The sequence below is a fragment of the Harmonia axyridis genome, chromosome 1 (genome assembly GCF_914767665.1).
Source record: "Harmonia axyridis chromosome 1, icHarAxyr1.1, whole genome shotgun sequence".
NCBI classification, from domain to species: Eukaryota; Metazoa; Arthropoda; class Insecta; order Coleoptera; family Coccinellidae; genus Harmonia; species Harmonia axyridis.
The window spans coordinates 29,772,144-29,792,256 of NC_059501.1; the positions used below are offsets into that span (position 1 = coordinate 29,772,144).

General features: G+C 32.6%; 1 protein-coding gene across 1 annotated transcript in view; it reads left to right on the forward strand.

Annotated features, from left to right (window-relative positions):
- The window catches only part of LOC123671713 (transcription factor kayak), a 103,859-nt gene that overhangs the window by 1,258 nt on the left and 82,488 nt on the right, over positions 1 to 20,113 (forward strand). The gene's annotated exons all lie outside the window — the stretch shown is intronic.

The window sequence follows — 20,113 nt, forward strand, 5'->3', positions numbered from 1 at the left end:
CTTTTCCAGAAACGTTAGTGAAAACCTTGTTCATACTTTCCGAGGAAACATACCTACTTTAGCAAAAAAGTCTTTCGATTAAGGAATTTCCGAGGAAAAAAATTTAATCATATATGTATTATATACCTAGTTCTCTTACTTGTAGTCTATTAGAACACTATGTTATTTGGATTCCCTGATAATTAACACCATAACACCTATTCAAGTTTCAATTAGGTATAAAAATTTCTCACAATAAAAAGATAAAATCAATATTGGCATAAAAATAAAAACTATTCGTTTAGTATTCCGAAAATTGATTCAAACTAATTTGTGTATAATCTTTCTAGTCAATTTATAGGAATGATTTCGAATTGGTTTTGTGAAGGAACAGACGAATTTAAATTTAAAAATTTGTTTTTTGCTAGAACCATATTAATGTGTGACATTTTAGATTAGAAGTTTCTTCACCATTAAAATCACAGTGGGGTATATGGGCATATACCATGCTTATGGTATATACAGGGTCTTTCACGAGGAACCTCACCCATATTTATACGGGAAACTACTGAACGTATTTTCATGAAATTTAGCACTTATAAGTTTTTCACGATGCTGATGAAATCTAAAATATTTTCATGGCATGAGCACCTCCGGTTTTTCCGGAAATGACGTCAACTTCCGTTTTTCAAATTAGAACACCATTTTTTTATTGCAGAAATAGATTCCTTAGAAAATTTCAAGTTATTTTGATGTAACATTTTTCAGTTTTGGTTGGAAAATTCTCTCTGAGCGGGAAAATTCGAAAAAAAAAATCGAAAATAGAGCTCCGCTGAAACAAGAATAACTTCGAGGTTTTTGGATGGAAAATTTACATTTTTGGGATTTTTCAAGATGTAAGATTGATGTATCCACTTTGAAAATCGAAATCGCGATTCATGATACAGGGGGTGAAAAAATCGCTTTCAAAGTTAGGGATGACAAAATCGTGAAAAATCAATTTTTTCAAATTAGAACCCCATTTTTTTATGGCAGATATTGAATCTACGTTAAAAAATAATGTGAGTGTATGCATCACACCCTTGCCCTAAACTGGATATTTTCTGAGTTATTCACAAAAAACTGTTTTTCGTCTTGAATTTTCAGCTATTTCTTTTCCCTTCACGCCAAAAAGATGTAATTAATGATATCTATCATTAAAAAAAAAGAATGTAAAACATGGTAAGTTTTTGCATATGGTTCATAAGGAATTATTTATTTATCACTGGAGAGAAAACCGATGGCCGATTAGTTGAAATAAAGAGGTTTCCGATACAAATTCGAATCAAAATTCGCCATCTATTTAGGAACAACCTGTAACTTTTTTCTCTTGCATATTAGGGTAGTAAAATCTAAAACATGGTTTAAGTAACAGTTCCTGAAAATTTCATCTTTTTGGCGTGAAGGGAAAAGAAATAGCTGAAAATTCAAGACGAAAAACAGTTTTTTGTGAATAACTCAGAAAATATCCACTTTAGGGCAAGGGTGTGATGCATACACTCACATTATTTTTTAACGTAGATTCAATATCTGCCATAAAAAAATGGGGTTCTAATTTGAAAAAATTGATTTTTCACGATTTTGTCATCCCTAACTTTGAAAGCGATTTTTTCACCCCCTGTATCATGAATCGCGATTTCGATTTTTAAAGTGGATACATCAATCTTACATCTTGAAAAATCCCAAAAATGAAAATTTTTCATCCAAAAACCTCGAAGTTATTCTTGTTTCAGCGGAGCTCTATTGTCGATTTTTTTTTCGAATTTTCCCGCTCAGAGAGAATTTTCCAACCAAAACTGAAAAATGTTACATCAAAAAACTTGAAATTTTCTAAGGAATCTATTTCTGCAATGAAAAAATGGTGTTCTAATTTGAAAAACGGAAGTTGACGTCATTTCCGGAAAAACCGGAGGTGCTCATGCCATGAAAATATTTTAGATTTCATCAGCATCGTGAAAAACTTATAAGTGCTGAATTTCATGAAAATACGTTCAGTAGTTTCCCGTATAAATATGGGTGAGGTTCCTCGTGAAAGACCCTGTATATCTACCTGTCTTGAAATAAAAAATTAAACGTTGAAATGATTATTGTTTTTTGAAATACAGAATTGAGATGAGATTGTAGTGAGAAAATTTAGAATATTGTTTTTTATCTATTCCTATTGAACAGCAAAGACAGAAACTCGATGAAAATTGTTTTTGTTATGCGAATCGAGACCCTTGCTAAAGTTTGAAGGGAAAAACAGGTGAATTCGCAGAATTATCATCGCCGACGTCTGCAAGGGAAGACGAAAAGGGTCGTCGGCGCCAGCTCCTATAGTCAGGTCTGGATTAGAACCAGTTTTCGATTTCACCATATGTTGTAACTTATGCTGCGAAATGTATTACCATGCGTTGTCCATAACTTATGAGAAATTTTTAAAAATATTGATTTATTCAATCATTGTATTGTTAATTGTTGCCTTTGTCGGAGACCTATAGGCATTCGACTCAATTATTATTAGGTATTGAAGTAAGGTGGGCCCCTCTATTTGTCTGTTTATAATATCATAATTCTTCATAGTTGACTCGAATAGAATTCTTTAAAATTGCGATTATGTTTTTGATTTAATCGAAGCTTATTTGATAGATTTTGCCTTACAAGTTCAGATTTTTTAGATTATTGGGATATACGTCGTCCCTAAATTATTGCTTAGAACCATAGAGTAATAAATATAGATAGAGGAAGTATTTTTACATGTCCCCAACATGGTTAGATTACGTTGTTGAATTGTGATATATTTTCAAATCCACAATTCTACTATATCATTATGAATGGATATTATATTGAATCAAATATATTTATTTGAGCAATTCCCGATTAAATATGCAAATTTAAATATTTGAAATCCGATATTTTTCCTAGTTGTCGAATTTATAATAAGCAGAATATTCATTATTTTTTCGTTTTTATCAACAAAAAAAATATATACAGGGTTAGAACTATTCAGAGAGGCACTACAGGGATGTCGTAAACCGTTAAAAACACAGGGTAGCTTAAATTACAAAAATATCAGTTATTCAGAGATGGGTGTGCTGGTGTGAACAGATCTAAAATATGTATCTCCAATGGTTCCCGAGATATCTCGAAAAAACTAAAAATCGGGAATTCCTTTTTTTTTGTATAACTCATTTGTTTTTGAAGATAATTTCACGAAATTTGGTTTGTAGCCATTATTCAATATAGAGATTCTAATGGTTTCGTCAGATATTGTCTGTTTTCCATTGTTGTAGAGACGCGATAGTAATTTTTTTTTTATGGATGCCATGTTGGTTGTCCTTCTGGGGTGATGAAGAAAAAATTAGGAGTTCAACAATGTATCACACTCTAAAAAAAATATCGATTCTAGCTACGCAAATTTGAACTTCGTTTTTATTTTTTTCTTTAAGTAGTAGGCTGGTGCCAGAATTGTTAAATAACTTGTTACTTTGTTCAGTTGTTATGTGAAAACATCACTTGAGTTTTGTGAAAACCTGAATCCTGTTTGATAAGTAAAGTCCTATCAATTACATAATCATGCTGATACCAACACTATACATAGGGTACAACTGGCAATGTCTGTAGAAATTGTTCTACATAATTTGAAAAACTCAAGTGATGATTTCACATAACAAATGAACAAAGTAACAAGTTATTCGACAATTCTGGCACCAGCCTACTTTTTAAACGAAAAAATAATAAGGAAGTTCAAATTTGCGTTCCTAGACTCGATATTTTTGTAAAGTGTGGTACATTGTTGAAATCGTAATTTTTTCTCCATCACCCTATAAGGAGATTCAATATGGCACCCATAAAAAAATCACTATCGCGTCTCTGAAACAATGGAAAACAGAAAAAATCTGAAGAGGCCATCAGAATCTCTGTATTGGATAATGTGAAGTTATCTCCAATAACAAATGAGTTATACAGAAAGAAATAAAATCTCAATTTTTAGTTTTTTCGAGAACCATTGGAGATATTTTGGATCTGTTCACTCAAACACACTCATCCCTGAATAAGGCAACTTTTTTGTAATTCAAGCTACCTTGTATCTCTAACGGTTTTCGATATCCCTGTAGTGCCCCCCTAAATAGTTCTAACCCTGTAAAGTGAATTTATTCTAAGGCAAGCGCTGTCCCAGGGGGTCAAGGGGGTCATGAACCTCCCCCCCTCCCCGAAAATGGAACCACCTAACACTTAATATGCGTTACAAGCAGACAAAGTACGAAATGGTCCCATCAAAAAATTTGAAGCCTATATGGATGGCCGCCTTGTTCTAAGGAGTTTTTTATGGTTGGGTTCTGGCAGCTTAACGGTATAACTAGCAGATTTAAAAAATGTTATTCCAGCAATTTGGCTGTGACCCGCGATTTCTCCTACAATGGACTAGTTTAGTGATGTTGATAATACTATATTTGACACGATAGAATTAAAATTTAGAGCAAAATTGATAAATCAGTGAAAAAATCCATCAATAAATGACTGAGAAATAGATTATTTAAATTTACGTATTTTAGCTCGGAACGTCTTTGGTCTGTGACGTCACGGCTCTTGCCTGTGATCGCTACACCATAAATTACGTTTAAATACTTAGCCGCTCCAAGGCTCTCGCGCCGTTTGTAGTTGTACAGTGTAGTTTTAACTCGAGTTTTGTTTTTATGTCACCATAATGGAAGAAGGCTTCGTGAAAGGACAAAGTGACAATTTGCCTAAAATAGATATATTCGCAGTGATGGAGTTTTTTTCTTCAAATCCATCTTATGTCAGTGCAGAAATAAAAGAAGTTAAACTTTTCAAGTAAGTATCTACTTTTGAGTTTGCTTCATCATGGATCAACTTTATAACGATGATTTATTTAAAAAACGTTTCATAAACAGTTTGTAGTTGAGTACTGGTTGTTGAAGTCTATCAATGGCAAAACATATTTATGTGAGGAAAAAAAAGTAAAAAGAGAAAAAAGTAATTTATATGTATGTATATAGTAAGTTATTTCAGCCATCGTGTAACGAACAAAACACGACACCAACGGCACAAGTGATTGTATACCAATGAATTCGTAAGCACTCTGCGAATACCAGTCGTCTAGTGTGTGACGTCACGGCACTTACACGTACTATGAAATTATTCTTCCAAACGCAACTTCAAAGTCCCATCACTTTTTCATTTCTAGAGATATTTCAATGATTCTTCCACATTTCTGTTTCATTTTACTTAAATTTTTATAATTAATCCTTAGCAAAAAAATGAAAACTAGTACATTGCAGGAAAAAAATAGCAATAATAATAATAATAATATTAGCCCGAAATATGGTAAAAAAAAATCGAAAATTCCACAGTGGTTCTGCTAAATTGGCGGGTGTAGATGCATGTGGAGATCACATACCAATCGATTCGATCAAACACCTATATTCCTTCAGAAGGGCGTCCCCTTGTCGATAATTATTATACCAGAGGCCCCTACATAGCGCAACAATTTCGAATAATAGCACGTGGCATTTCGCGTTCTACGACCGCTTATTATGCACCCCTGGCCTTCGAATCGATCCGACGGAGTTGAGGGAGCCAGCCAGAGGGGTGCCTACGTGGCTATAGGCGTCGCGACGAAACGTGGGGGTGGTCAGTCAGTGGAACACGACAGACGGACGACGCTTTACTACGCGAGGTCGGCGACGAAGTAGAGGGGCAGGACCTGGATTTGAAATTTTTAAAGAAATTTAAAAAAAAAAAAATAAAATTTTTTATTGAAGAAGAAATTAAAAATTGAATTGAATGGTATGGTGTTGTCTCTTGTACTATTGCAAGAAAAAAAGTGAAATTATTATATTTGATAAATTAAAATCATTAAAATAATAATGTGAACTCTAAAAAGTAATACCAAAAAATCGAATTGAATGGTATGGTGTTTTCTTTTGTTTTATTCCAGTAAAAGAAATTTAAATTATTATATTTAATAAATTAAAATCATTAAAATACTAATATAAACTCTAAACAGTAATATTAAAAAATTATATAAAAACACTGCAAATTTTATAATGCTTGTTTTATCAAGAGCTTGTTGAGAACTCAAAAATAATAATTCAAAACATAAATAATAACAATAAACTTTTATTCCATTAAGACCCTTAACATAATATTGGAATAGAGAAAAAAATACATATAATATGTATATATGAAGTATTAAATGAGCAAACATATGAAGAAGTACAAAAGCTACATTCTATTTGAAAAATTGAGTTGAATGGTATGGTGTTTTCCTTTGTTTCATTCCAGAAAAAAAATAAAATTATTATATTTGATAAATTAAAATCATTAAAATACTAATATAAACTATAAACAGTAATATTAAAAAATTATATAAAAACACTGCAAATTTTATAATGCTTGTTTTTTCAAGAGCTTGATGAGAACTTATAAATAATAATAATGAGCAAACATATAAAGAAGTATAAAAGTGTTGAAATCTACATTTCATAAATTCATCTAGATCATAGAATGAGTATTGCAGCAGGAGATCTTCGAGAGATTTTTTAAATACGTTGAGATTTTGGATTTCTCCTAGGTGAAGAGATTGATAGCTTACTGTACAACTGTATACCAGTATAAAATAAATGAATGTAATAATAAATAAATAATCGTTGGAATTACTTTTTTATTATTATAATGTGGTAGATTATATCAGACACTTCATTTTTTAAATATAATTTCCTGTTACATAGTCCATTCCTTCAGTCCAATTTTTCACTACCTTTTTCCAATAAATCTGGCCGTTTAGCGACAATGATGGCTTGAATATTGGCTTCTAATGCTTCAAGAGTTGGTTTGTCGGCATAAACCAATGACTCTCGCAAAGACTTGACATAGTCCCATAAAAAGAACTATAAGAAACTATTTTTTTTGAGGTTTTTTGTAAAAAAATGTGTTTTCTAGATTAGATCTTATTGGAGAAAAAAAAATCGGTTCGATCAACTGTAGGAAAAATACCTCTCAGTTCGATAAAATTGAGTTCTTCTAATTAAATTCAAATTTGTAATTGGAGAATGCCTTTGTCTTTCACATTAACAAGATTTATGAATGAATATTATAATGGAATGTAGTAACTACACTATACGATGTAGTTCATAATGAATATACATTAAATTGACGCTTAATAATTTGAAATGGTTGTTTTCTTGTACTTATTATAGGTTCATTATGGTGAATATTTCAAGAAAGGCAATGAAGCACTAATGATAATGTAGGAATTATCAAATATCGAACAAGTAACTTGTATAACAAGTGTTTTTTTTTTCTCGATTATACTACGTTTTTTTAATATACTCTTAAATTGCAAAACACAGCCTTTTCATTACCACTCAACAATGTCTTTGGTATACGTTGTTAAACGTTTGTACCAAAGATTAGGGTAATCTAATCTTTGGTTTGTACACTTCGATAGATTACTTCAACTCAACGAGAAAAATTGAGTTAAATAGCCACGTAATTCTTTTTAATTTTCATTTTTAATATTGAAACTGGGAACTATGTTTATTTTATGTTACTTTTCATTTGATTGTACCTTTATTCTGATTCAATAAACAAAACAATACAATACCAATTTTTCAACATTTATGATTTTTTTTGGATGAAACTGAAAAACTGGCCGTCAACTAGCAAGGATATAAATAATCAAGTTCTGCGAGTATATTTGTTTTGATTAAAATTATTGACCCAAGCTTCTGTAACTATTTCAGAAGTTTAGAGGGTGCATGGGCTAAATTGGTGATTTTGGAAGGGATATTACTATTTTAAACCTAGATGAGCTGAAAATTTGGTCGATATCCAATGCTCAGTTTCATGCAAAACTCAATGTTTAAAACCGCTTATATTTTATTGTTTGAAAGTTATACCTAATCAATCACTCGCACATTGGAAAATCTGCAGTAAATTTCAGCAGTTTTTCCTAAAACATTACATATTAGTGGTTATTAAAAAAAAATGATAACGATTAAGCACAAGGCGTTCCAAATTTGATGCTCACTGAAAGCATCTAGTGAACTATGAGATTTAGAGAAAAAAATCTTCAAGAACGTTATTTTCAGTAATTATTACTGTATCACTCATAACAGATAATATAAATCAATTACCCTTTTAAGAGATATAGATGAGAGAGAGAGAGAGAGAGAGAGAGAGAGAGAGAGAGAGAGGCATTTTTTAAATGGGACACCCTATATTTTTCAACGCGTTACCGGTTTTTTAAAAAATGTCATCCGTTTCGAAGATATTGAGTTCTTCGACTTCATTATTTTGATGAGACACCTTATATATAAATATATTTCATTTCGAGATTTAATTAATTTTGAGTGTATTGTACCTATAATTGTAATCAATTCATATATAGGGTGGTCCTTCCAAAAAACACCAACTCTTTCATTTCTAAAACCTGTAATTAATTTTTATGTTCTGTTATGTGTATCATAAACCATAAAAATCACTGAAAAAATTACGTTTCAGATATCTCCAACAGAAACATAGACATAGCGAAATTTGAAACAGTCATTTTTTAAAAATGTTCTGTAACTCGAGAAAAAATCAAAATATCCATGACCTGCTTTCTAATTTCTTATTATTTCGAAAAAAGTGATTCCTGAACATGTTTTCTCTAAGTCTCGAGATGCTTTCAGATAGCATCGAATTCGGGACACCCTGTACATTGATATGAAATACTCGATATGTAGCAACATTGTGTTTTCATGAAAATTGAGTTCAGACACCCACATCAGTTTTTGTGTGTTTTGTCATAGGTCATGAATCCTGAATAGGACTTTCCTTAAAAAATGCTGTAAAAATTTAATGCTTATGTGATTTTTCCTAGTCCATTTTGACATCTCAATATTGCTTACATTTCATCCTCGAGATTTTTTAGTTTCTCCAGTATTTCAAAAACGTTGATAAGAGATTGGTGCAAAATCCCGTGTCAAGAGCAAACAGACAACGATTGCGGAAGGCAGTGTGTCAGTGCAGCAGTGGAAAAACAATTCCACTTTCACCCACCCTAGTTGCTATTCGCCTCAACCCTCAATTCCATTTCTCCCTTGACCTTGGTTGTTTGGAAAATCGATATAGAAGTTGTGCCGTTTCTGTGAATTGCGACCATATCCATGCCCTAATCTGCTTTCTATTTCACCCTTCGTTGTATTCCGTCGATGGACTGATTTCGGGGTCCTCCAGATATGGACTGGCCCAACTATACTCTAGGCGTAGGGATTCACGGCTTGCCTTGATTTTCAAACTACTCGGCTTGAGTTTGACTTGATTTCAAGTCAAATAGTACTTTTTCAATCTCAAGTCAAGTTAAGTATTTATTTATAAGTACTTGAATCATACCAAGCTACTTGATTTTTAGCAGTTTTATAGTGTAGTGTCACATCAAAAAAAAAAAAAAATCAAATGAGAAGGAACCTTGCAAAAAACACTGTTATTTATTAAAATTATAAACAATGTACCATTCAGCTATAATGGTTATATGTAATGATTCACGGCTTGGCTTGATTTTCAAGTTACTTGGCTTGATTTCAAGTCAGGCTAAAGTCAAGTAGTAGTTTTTCAATCTCAAGTCGAGTTAAGTATTTATTTATCAAGTACCCTAATCATATCGAGCTACTTGATTTTTAGCAGTTTTATTGTGTAGTGTCACATCAATAAAAAAATCATGAAATGAGAAGGAACCCTGCAAAAAACAATGTTATTCATTGAACTTATTGTATTAAAGAACCGAAAATGTCAACTCTTTTGAAATAGAAACATAAATCAAATCAATATAAATCATAGGAAAATGAAGAATAATAAAAAAAATTAAGTTTCTCAATATTGAGAAACCTCCAGGCTTTGTTTGGTTTCATAATTTTCCATCCAGGATCTAAGACACATGAAGCATGTTATAGATTCGTCGCCTAACCTATTGCGGGTTTTTGTAACTGCAAGGGCAGCTCTGAGAAATTGTCTTTCAACAGGAGCTGAAGATGCTGGCGTCGATGAAAAATCCTTGGTAATTTTGGCCATGTTTTGAAAGATATTTCTTAAACTACCAAAATCTACCAATAGATTTCATAGAAATGTGAGAAAACTATTAATAAAGCTATCAAGCTAACCAAGAATTGTTTTTTAATTTTTGTAACTCCTAAATGAAAACGAATCAAACCTTTGTTAATAGGAAATAAATGTTCAGAATGAGTACAGCTATATTATATCTGGTAGAATATAGTTATTTATAATACAAGTGCAGAAGGCATTGATATTCTTCCACGAGTTCAAAATTCAAAAACGAGCCACGAAGTGGCGAGTTTTGGAATGAACGAGTGGTAGAATGAGCCTTCTGTACGAGTATTATACATTATTTTCTCTAATCCATTGCATTTTTATTGAAATTAATGAAATATTTTCATAAATATCATTTAGTGATTTTTACATTGAAAAATGTTGGTTGGCAGAACTGATTTCTTTAAGGCAAATTTCAAATGAATTGACAGATAAATCCGTTCGGAGTACCAACATATAATAATAAAATATAACCATGAAAACTGTGCGTTTCTGATATATTCTCGCAAGATTTTGTTCTACAAGATGTGGAAGAATGAACGGAATAACCAGAGAATTAGAGAAAATATTTTCTCTAATTCTGTGGTTATTCCGTTCATTCTTCCACATCTTGTAGAACAAAATCGTGCGAGAATATATCAGAAACGCACAGTTTTCATGGTTATATTTTATTATTCTATGTTGGCACTCCGAACTTTCCGCTACGGCTTTATCTGTCAATTCATCAAATTGCCTTTAAGAAATCAGTTCTGCCAACCAACATTTTTCAATGCAAAAATCACTAAATTATATTTATGGAAATATTTCATTAGTTTCAATGAAAATGCAATGAATTAGAGAAAATAATGTATAATACTCGTACAGAAGGCTCATTCTACCACTCGTTCATTCCAAAACTCGCCACTTCGTGGCTCGTTTTTGAATTTTGAACTCGTGGAAGAATATCAATGCCTTCTGCACTTGTATTATAAATAACTATTCCCTCGGCTAGATATCTCGTATATCAATATACATATTATGTGATTTATTATCTCTCTAAAAAGTGTAATTAGTTATTCTCTTTTTCTTCATTCGAGTCCATTTAATTTTTCATTATTGAATAATGACCAATGGAAAATAACGTACTTTATAACTTCGCATTTGATACCTATCAGGTGTTTTATTGAAATTATGACGTTGAATTCTGATAACTTGGCATTAAATACTTCATTTTTCCAGGAAAATTATTTATTTTTACTAGTTATAGGTCAAGTATTCGAGTTTCTTGAATATTTGAAAGATTGCCAGAGACACTAAGGAACCAGCTGAATCGATATAATTGGAGATTGCTTGTTTCATTAAGAATTGAATGAACGAGTGTGCCATACAAAACAAGTCAACAAACATCTCGGAAAAAAAAACAACTCCCATTGGATCTCTCTTGTTTATTACATATTTCGTCAATTTCAAATATAAATATTTCAACGCAATCAAAGACAATCTATCAATTAATATTATGTCACAGGGTTTGAACATCCATTGTTTTGAAACTATTAGGAGTAGGACTCTTTAGTAAAAAACAAGAAATAGGTTGGGTATATGCTTACTCTAATAATATTTACAGCTAGTACCTGTAAAAAGAAATACGATCGAGGAATGAACATCGAGTTAGGTAATTAATCATTTATGTGAGCATAAAATATTTTTTACCTGATGTTTTTCCAAAAGTAATATGTAATAATTATTTTTCCTCGAATTTTTCTTTATTGACTACCGTCAATGATCATCGTCCGAAGTCTGATATTACATTTTTTTTTCTTAATATGTAGATACGAAATGAATGCTTCAAAAGGTCACCGCCAACTCATTATAAAAAAGCACTACAAATTTCGCACTATCACTTTATTATTTTCGGTTTCAACGCAAATTATTTAGACACCTGACGAAAAAAATTTGAAATTACGACTGTAAAAATTGTTGATGAATTTCCAACAGCGGGATTCGAACTCGATATCAATATGAAAATTTCAAATATTCATATTTCCGAAACTATGAGTGCTTTGTGCTATAAATCACTGCGGTGAAAATACTGAATTTAGTAACATCGTATAGCAATAAATGTTTAAATTGTTTTGATAACTTTTCGTTGATTTTTGAAAAAAAATTTTTTTGTATTTTCGAAATTTTAGGTCGACTTTGTTATGCATTATGAACTAAGATTATAGTGTATTACAGGTTTTTCTGCTATATTTACATCCTTCATATTAAAATTGTGAAAAACATGTTTTTTTCAAGATACTTTGAATCGCAGTCATTGTTTATGGATGTTATTGAAATGTAATCCGAATATTGATTGGGTTTGAATGCGATGTGTAATGGTTTTTCCTTTCCAAGAGGAAAACATAAATGTAGATTAACTAATCTAATGGCCTAGGACAACACTTGAAGCTATGATTCAAACTTATAAATATAAACAACTCGAATGAGTCGATTTTCTTCAATTTTTAAGATTGAAATCTTAACGAAACGTTTGTGGCTCCATGTTCACAGGACATTTTTCTCTTAAAATTATCCAAGTAATTCCACTTTTTCTTTTGACCCGTGCGTAGGGATTCACGGCTTGGCTTGATTTTCAAGCTTGAGCTTGAGTTTTATTGTGTAGTATCACTTCAATAAAAAAATGATGAAATGAGAAGGAACCTTGTAAAAAACACTTCTATTTATTAAACTTATTGTTTAAAAGAAACGAAAATATCAACTTTTCTGAAATAGAAATATAAATTAAATCACTATAAATCATAACAAAATAATAAAAAAATAGAGTTTCTTAATATTGAGAAACCCCCAGGCTTTGTTTGATTTCATAATTTTCCATCGAGGATCTAAGACACATGAGGCTTCTTATAGATTTGTCATCTAACCTATTGCGGGTTTTTGTAACTGTAAGAGCAGTTACAAAAAATTAAATTGTATTTCAATGGGAGATGAAGATACTGGCGTTGATAAAAAATGCTTGGCCAAGTTTGGAAAGATATTTCTGAAACCACCTATATACAGAAGACAAGAAGATTAAAATTTTGCAATATAAAGCATATTCCCTATTAAAAAAATCAACTTGACCTTGAGATGATCTTGAAATCAGACTCCAAGGTCACATAGAAAGTTTGCATTTGATGTGCATGTAAGACTAAGAAACCTTTATTTGGAACATTTTTTGAGTCAGGCACTTTTTGAGGAGTTACATATTTCAGTGGATCTTTTAAAATTGGTCACCCTGTTTATCTAATGAGAAGTTTTCTGTAAGAAATGATGTAGTATTGTTTGAGCTGCTAGAGAATTTACAAAATTTCTGCGTTGAAGGTGAACATTAAAATATCCTTGTTTTTTTATGGACACCAGGGGAGTTAAAAATGTTACTGAATTAACAGAAATTATCCTTCGGGATATTTCATCTTTCAGGAAAAACAAAACGTTATCAACGAAGCTTTGGTTACTAGAGAAAAATATTATTTTCACCTTTGAATATTCTGTTGAGGCTGATTAAGCTATTTGTGAAAGTTTTAAATCGAGATGGGTACCTTGTCAGGTAAATTTCCTGGGATTAAAACTAAAAGCCGGTACATTTGATGGTCCTCAAGTATGACAACTTGTTAACGATCCACAATTCACAACATCCATGAACGAGAGTGATCCTAATGCTTGGTTATCATTTGTTCAGTAGTACAAATTTTCATGGGGATTATAAAGCAGATAATTGAGTAGAATTAGTGTAGACTACGCTTTCAAGTTTTAAAATTCTTCTTTTGCAACATGAGCATTGAAGCTCACTTCCTCTACAGTGACCTAGATAGCTTTCTAGAAAACTTGGGTGATTTTGGTGAAGAATAAGGGAAACTGTTCCATCTGCACTATCGACGATCGATATCAAGAATGGGATATTCACATGATGGCCGACTCCTGTTTACAGCGTAACTACTATTAAACTCCATTGTAGAAAGTTATATAAAAGGAAATTTTTAAGTGATAAGTGACCTCTAACTAATGTATGTAAATTTTTTGATAAAAACTCAAATTCAAGTTTTTCAGTTAATTAATTCTTGTAACCATGTTTTTTCCAACTTTACAATAGTATAGTTATAACGTGAAATAAACACAAGTTGAAAACGAAAAATGCTGAATGTAGCATATCTCAAAAAATATATCTGATAGTTGAAATATGGGGGCAATGTCAGATTCAGCATCTAAAAATTGTTTTTTTTCCAACTCAACAATAGTATAGTTATAACGTGAAATAAACACAAGTTGAAAACGAAAAATGCTGAATGTAGCATATCACAAAAAAAGTATCTGATAGTTGAAATCTGGGGGCAATGTCAGATTCAGCACCCAAAAATTAGACAGGAACAGATGAAAAATCAAGGCACAATAGTTATTTTCCTAACAAGTGTGGAAAGTGATACTTTTCCGCAAGACTCAAGAGACTGCAGTTGCAAGCTGTCGAGTGCGGGAAAGGCACTTTCCACATGAGGTAGGAACAATATTTTTCCTACTAGCTTAAATGAAACACTTTTCACGGAGTCTTGATACCGACTGACGTTTCAAGAAATTATATTTTTGTGCGCTCAGTTGCATAGAGAAACGTTTGAATTTTATTATTGGCGCATAGAGAAATGCCAAAATTTTATGATTGATGCGACTCTTTAATATTTGCGTGCGGAAAAAACCCTTGCTATTCACTTTCCGCATGCATATATGTACGGAAAGAGATTAGCAGAGCTTTTTTCCGCACGATTTTGGACTACTTTCCAAACGTCAATGCGTGTAGAAAGTAATACTTTCGGAAAGCTAGTAGGAAATAGTAATTTACGTAACAAGTCCGGAAAAAAGGGTTTTTTTTTTGGACGAATAGACAAATAGACAGACTTCCAGGACGAGCGTAAGCGAGTCTGTGAGTCAAAAAAAAACCATTTTCGGGCGTGTTGCGTACACAATTTTTTCGGCAACCATGTAGAATAACACTATCGCTGCAGCTTTCCATATTTTATTGCGATTGCGATCAAAAAACATGCAAATTTTTGACAACTAATTTCATATGAACTGTCAGCTGTTATCTCGGTTGCTATGGATTCTATGATTCTTTTCCGGCCTAGTCCGGGAAGTACGTACTTTCCGGACTAAGCCGGGAAATGCTACTTTCTCAGAGAAAAAGCGTCCGGGAAGTGAGCACTTCCCGGACGGTTGCCGAAAAAATATTTTGTTGGCCTATGTTATGAGAGTATCGAATTGCAGAGGTCTTACTATAAAATCCTACGCCATAGACTGCAGCCACACTCCGCCATTGAATTATTGAAAATAAAATATGAGGCCTACTGGCTTCATCAAAATTAGTGCGTAAGAATGGTACAGTTGAATTGAAACCGGTGTTAAGATGAGAAAAGTTTGCCTCTTTTTGACCAGGCACCAATCCCTTCAATTGGATACTACTCAGTTTAATATCCTACATTATAACCGTTATTTTACACCTTCAGAGGCCGCTGTACTTAGTACTATCAGAAAATACTCCAGGGGTGTGCAAAATATCCACCGTACCGAAAGGTAACTTCGCACGAATGGACTAGTTTAGTGATGTTGATAATACTATATTTGACACGATAGAATTAAAATTTAGAGCAAAACTGATAAATCAGTGAAAAAATTTGGAAAATCTATCAATAAATGACTGAGAAATAGATTATTTAAATTTACGTATTTTAGCGCGGAACGTCTTTGGTCTGTGACGTCACGGCTCTTGCCTGTGATCGCTACACCATAAATTACGTTTAAATACTTAGCCGCGCCAAGGCTCTCGCGCCGTTTGTAGTTGTACAGTGTAGTTTTAACTCGAGTTTTGTTTTTATGTCACCATAATGGAAGAAGGCTTCGTGAAAGGACAAAGTGACAATTTGCCTAAAATAGATATATTCGCAGTGATGGATTTCTTCAAATCCATCTTATGTCAGTGCTGAAATAAAAGGAGTTAAACTTTTCAAGTAAGTATCTACTTTTGAGTTTGCTTCATCATGGTTCAACTTATAACGATGATTTATTTAAAAAACGTTTCATAAACAGTTTGTAGTTGAGTACTGGTTGTTGAAGTCTATCAATGGCAAAACATATTTATGTGAGGAGTAAAAAGTAAAAAGAGAAAAAAGTAATTTATATGTATGTATATAGTAAGTTATTTCAGCCATCGTGTAACGAACAAAACACGACACGAACGGCACAAGTGATTGTACACCAATTAATTCGTAAGCACTCTGCGAATACCAGTCGTCTAGTGTGTGACGTCACGACACTTACACGTACTATGAAATTATTCTTCCAAGCGCAACTTCAAAGTCCCATAACTTTTTCATTTCTAGAGATATTTCAATGATTCTTCCACATTTTTGTTTCATTTTACTTAAATTTTTGGAATTAATCCTTAACAAAAAAATGAAAACTAGTCCATTATAACCGTGAAAGCATATATTTCAAACCAACCACAATATTGGCTTAAGAGGATGACGTGGACTTAAAATGATTTAATCGCATAATCGAATTAATATAGGTACAGTCGCGATAAGAAACTAATTAGCAAGGTGTCGTTATCATCATTCAAATACATTAATCTTGAACATTGCATTTGAAATATTTGAATCATTAATTTGCGACGTTCGAAGAAATACCGCGATTAGAACCCCTTCCAATGCGTTATTGATACGTGATGATGGTAAAAGGAAAAAACGATGTTGGAAAATATTACGCTAAATTTAATCGATTTCGTATGTAAATAAATGGCAAATTGTATTGGTGGAATTAGTGAAATAGTTCCTCGTTGTAAACGTTAATTATACACTGAGAGAAATCCATATTTTTTTATTGATGAAGCACTTACAAGAAAAGAATTATCGACTTTGTAACAAGATCAAAGGAATAATGTATTAGGTATAAAGTAACTCAAAGATCTTATTTAGCTCTTTATTAAATTTGGCCTAGCTTTCGATCATTTACATAGCCATCTTCAGGGCACTGGAAACAATTTTTCACATTACGAAAGACTATTAAAAACAAAACAAAAACTCATTGGTTATCTAAATCTGAACTCACAATTAATCTGAAGCTAACAATAAAAAGTTAGGCAGAACCATAACAATGAGAGTCATCTTTTAATGAAACTTCCTGGTCATACAATTATAAGGTGTGTGAATAAGTCTTTCCCGTTTTTTTTTCAAATTTTGAGCCTTTATTGTGAAAAAATGGTTACAAATCAATTATTGAAAGTATTGGCCATCGCTAGCTACAACTTTTCCCCATCTTTCTGGCAACATACGAATCCCGTTGCGAAAAAATTCGACCGGTTTGGCCTCTATCCAGTCATCCACCCATTTTTTGGCTTCCTCGTAGGAATGGAAGTGCTGGTCAGCCAGGCCATGCGTCATCGATCTGAAGAGATGGTAATCAGACGGAGCAATGTCTGGACTATACGGCGGGTGGGGTAGGACTTCCCATTTGAGCGTTTCTAAGTATGTTTTCACCGGCTGTGCAACATGTGGGCGAGCATTGTCATGTTGCAAAATAACTTTGTCGTGCCTGTCGGAGTATTGTGGCCGTTTTTCTCGCAGTGCGCGGCTCAAACGCATCAATTGTCGTCGATAGACCTCGCCTGTGATCCTTTCATTCGGTTTCAGAAGCTCATAGTAAACCACACCTAGCTGGTCCCACCATATACAGAGCATGAGCTTGGCGCCATGAATATTTGGCTTGGCCGTCGATGATGATGCATGGCCGGGTAGTCCCCATGATTTTCTTCGCTTCTGATTATCGTAACGGATCCTTTTTCATCGCCAGTCACGATACGATGCAGAAAACCCTTTCTTTTATGTCGCTGAAGCAGCTGTTAGCAAGTGAAAAAACGCCGTTCGACGTCTCTCAGCTTCAGTTCGTACGGCACCCAATTTCCTTGCTTTTGGATCATTCCCATGGCTTTCAAACGCTTGAAAATGGTTGTTCGGTCAACTCCCAATGCTTCAGCAAGTTCTTCTTGCGTTTGACACGAATCTTCATCAAGCAAAGTCGCCAATTCTTGATCTTCAAAGATTTGCGGCCGCCCGGAACGCTCCTTGTCTTCCATGTCGAAATCGCCACTTTTGAAGCGTCGAAACCATCCGCGAACACTTGAATCATCGACACAACCTTCTCCATAAGCTTCCTGAAGCAACCGATGCGCCTCGGCAGCAGATTTCTTCAAATTGAACCAATAAAGTGAAACTTCCCGCAAATGACGTCGACTCGGCTCAAATTTCGACATTTTCACGATTTCAAAAATTTATGATGCTAAAAAATTTCAACTAATGTGTTAGTGTGGAATTGTTGACAGATGAATAAGCTTTGATTATGACATATGTAACCATTAAATACTCGCACAGTATTGGTGGCGCCATCTCTTACAAAAACGGGAAAGACTTATTCACACACCTGATAAAATCTAAAAAATAGGTATAATCCACAGTTCAATTATTTTAAAAGTAGAATAGATTTCTGTAAAAACACATGGCAACAAGAACGTAAACACTCAGAAACTATGGAAATTGGCACTGACAAGAAATTTAAACTACTAAAACTTCAGTCGACCACAATATCGTTGTGTTAGCTATACTATTCCAATAAGTTACACTAAAATTATCTTCATTCTATTTTTAATATTTATCACTTCATTTTTATCTTATTCAATTGTTTTTTTTTTATTTTTATTGGCCTAATAATGAATAAAAATAATTAAATAAGATAAAATGAAGTGATAAATATTAAAAATAAAATGAAAATAATTTTAGTATAACTTACCGGAAAAGTATTGCTAACACAATACACAATGTTGTGGTCGACCGAAGTTTTAGTAGTTTAAATTTGTTGTCGGTGTAAATTTCCATAGTTTCTGAGTATTTACGTTCTTGTTACAGATATCTATTGTACTTTTAAGATAATTGAATTGTGGATTATACCTATTTTCTAGATTTTAATTGTATGACCAGGAAGTTATTAAAAAAAGATTAACTTTTCATTGTTAGGTTCAGATTAATTGTAAGTTCAGATTTGGATAACTAATGAGTTTTTTTTTTGGTTTTTATTAATCTTTCGTAATGTAAAAAATTGTTTTCAGTGCCCTGAAGATGGCGATGTAAATGACCGAAAGCTAGGCTGAATTTAATAAAGAGCTAAATGAGATCTTTGAGTGACTTTATACCTAATATATTATTCCTTTGATAAAGCACTTTTTTGGAGGTTATTTATTCACAACTATTACAGCAGATTTATATTTTATATATATATATATATATATATATATATATATATATATATATATATTATATTCATTGATAGTTGAATTATGCATTCAAAAAAGTTTATTAATTGAGAATAAAATATTTGTTCACAAGGTAATTGATAATATTCAATATATTTCGGTGATAAATAATTTATATGAACTTACGTTGTCTCCGTAAATAACATAAATTCAATGTCAACAAATTTTCAACTGGTAGTTAACGAACATTTGCTATTTATGAATAAACAAGAATTCAATAATTTTTTCACTCAAAATATAGGATTTATTAATAATTAACAAACTAACATAATTCTAGCGATCCACTCTGTGGAAAAGTTTAAGGACACATCCCTCAAAGAAAAGCGCATCTCCTTGAAGGATCTGTCATTGTACTTTTCCTTTGATTTGAATTTCCTCTTTAAACATAAAATATGTGTTACTATGGGCTTATTGAACGCCGCTTAGCACATCTGTACTGAATTTTGGGTTCAGATCGTTTGTACCTGCTTAGTTATTAGTGATGTTGGCAGAACAGTGGTTAGAGTGAACAGATGCAATTAAGAAGACTAGGGTTCAAACCCGGATACCCTCAATATATGAACTCAAAAAAATTACCTAGTTTGGCAAACGGTTCTTCTCACAGTTTATTAAATATTACTCAATGATATATCAACCTCAAGT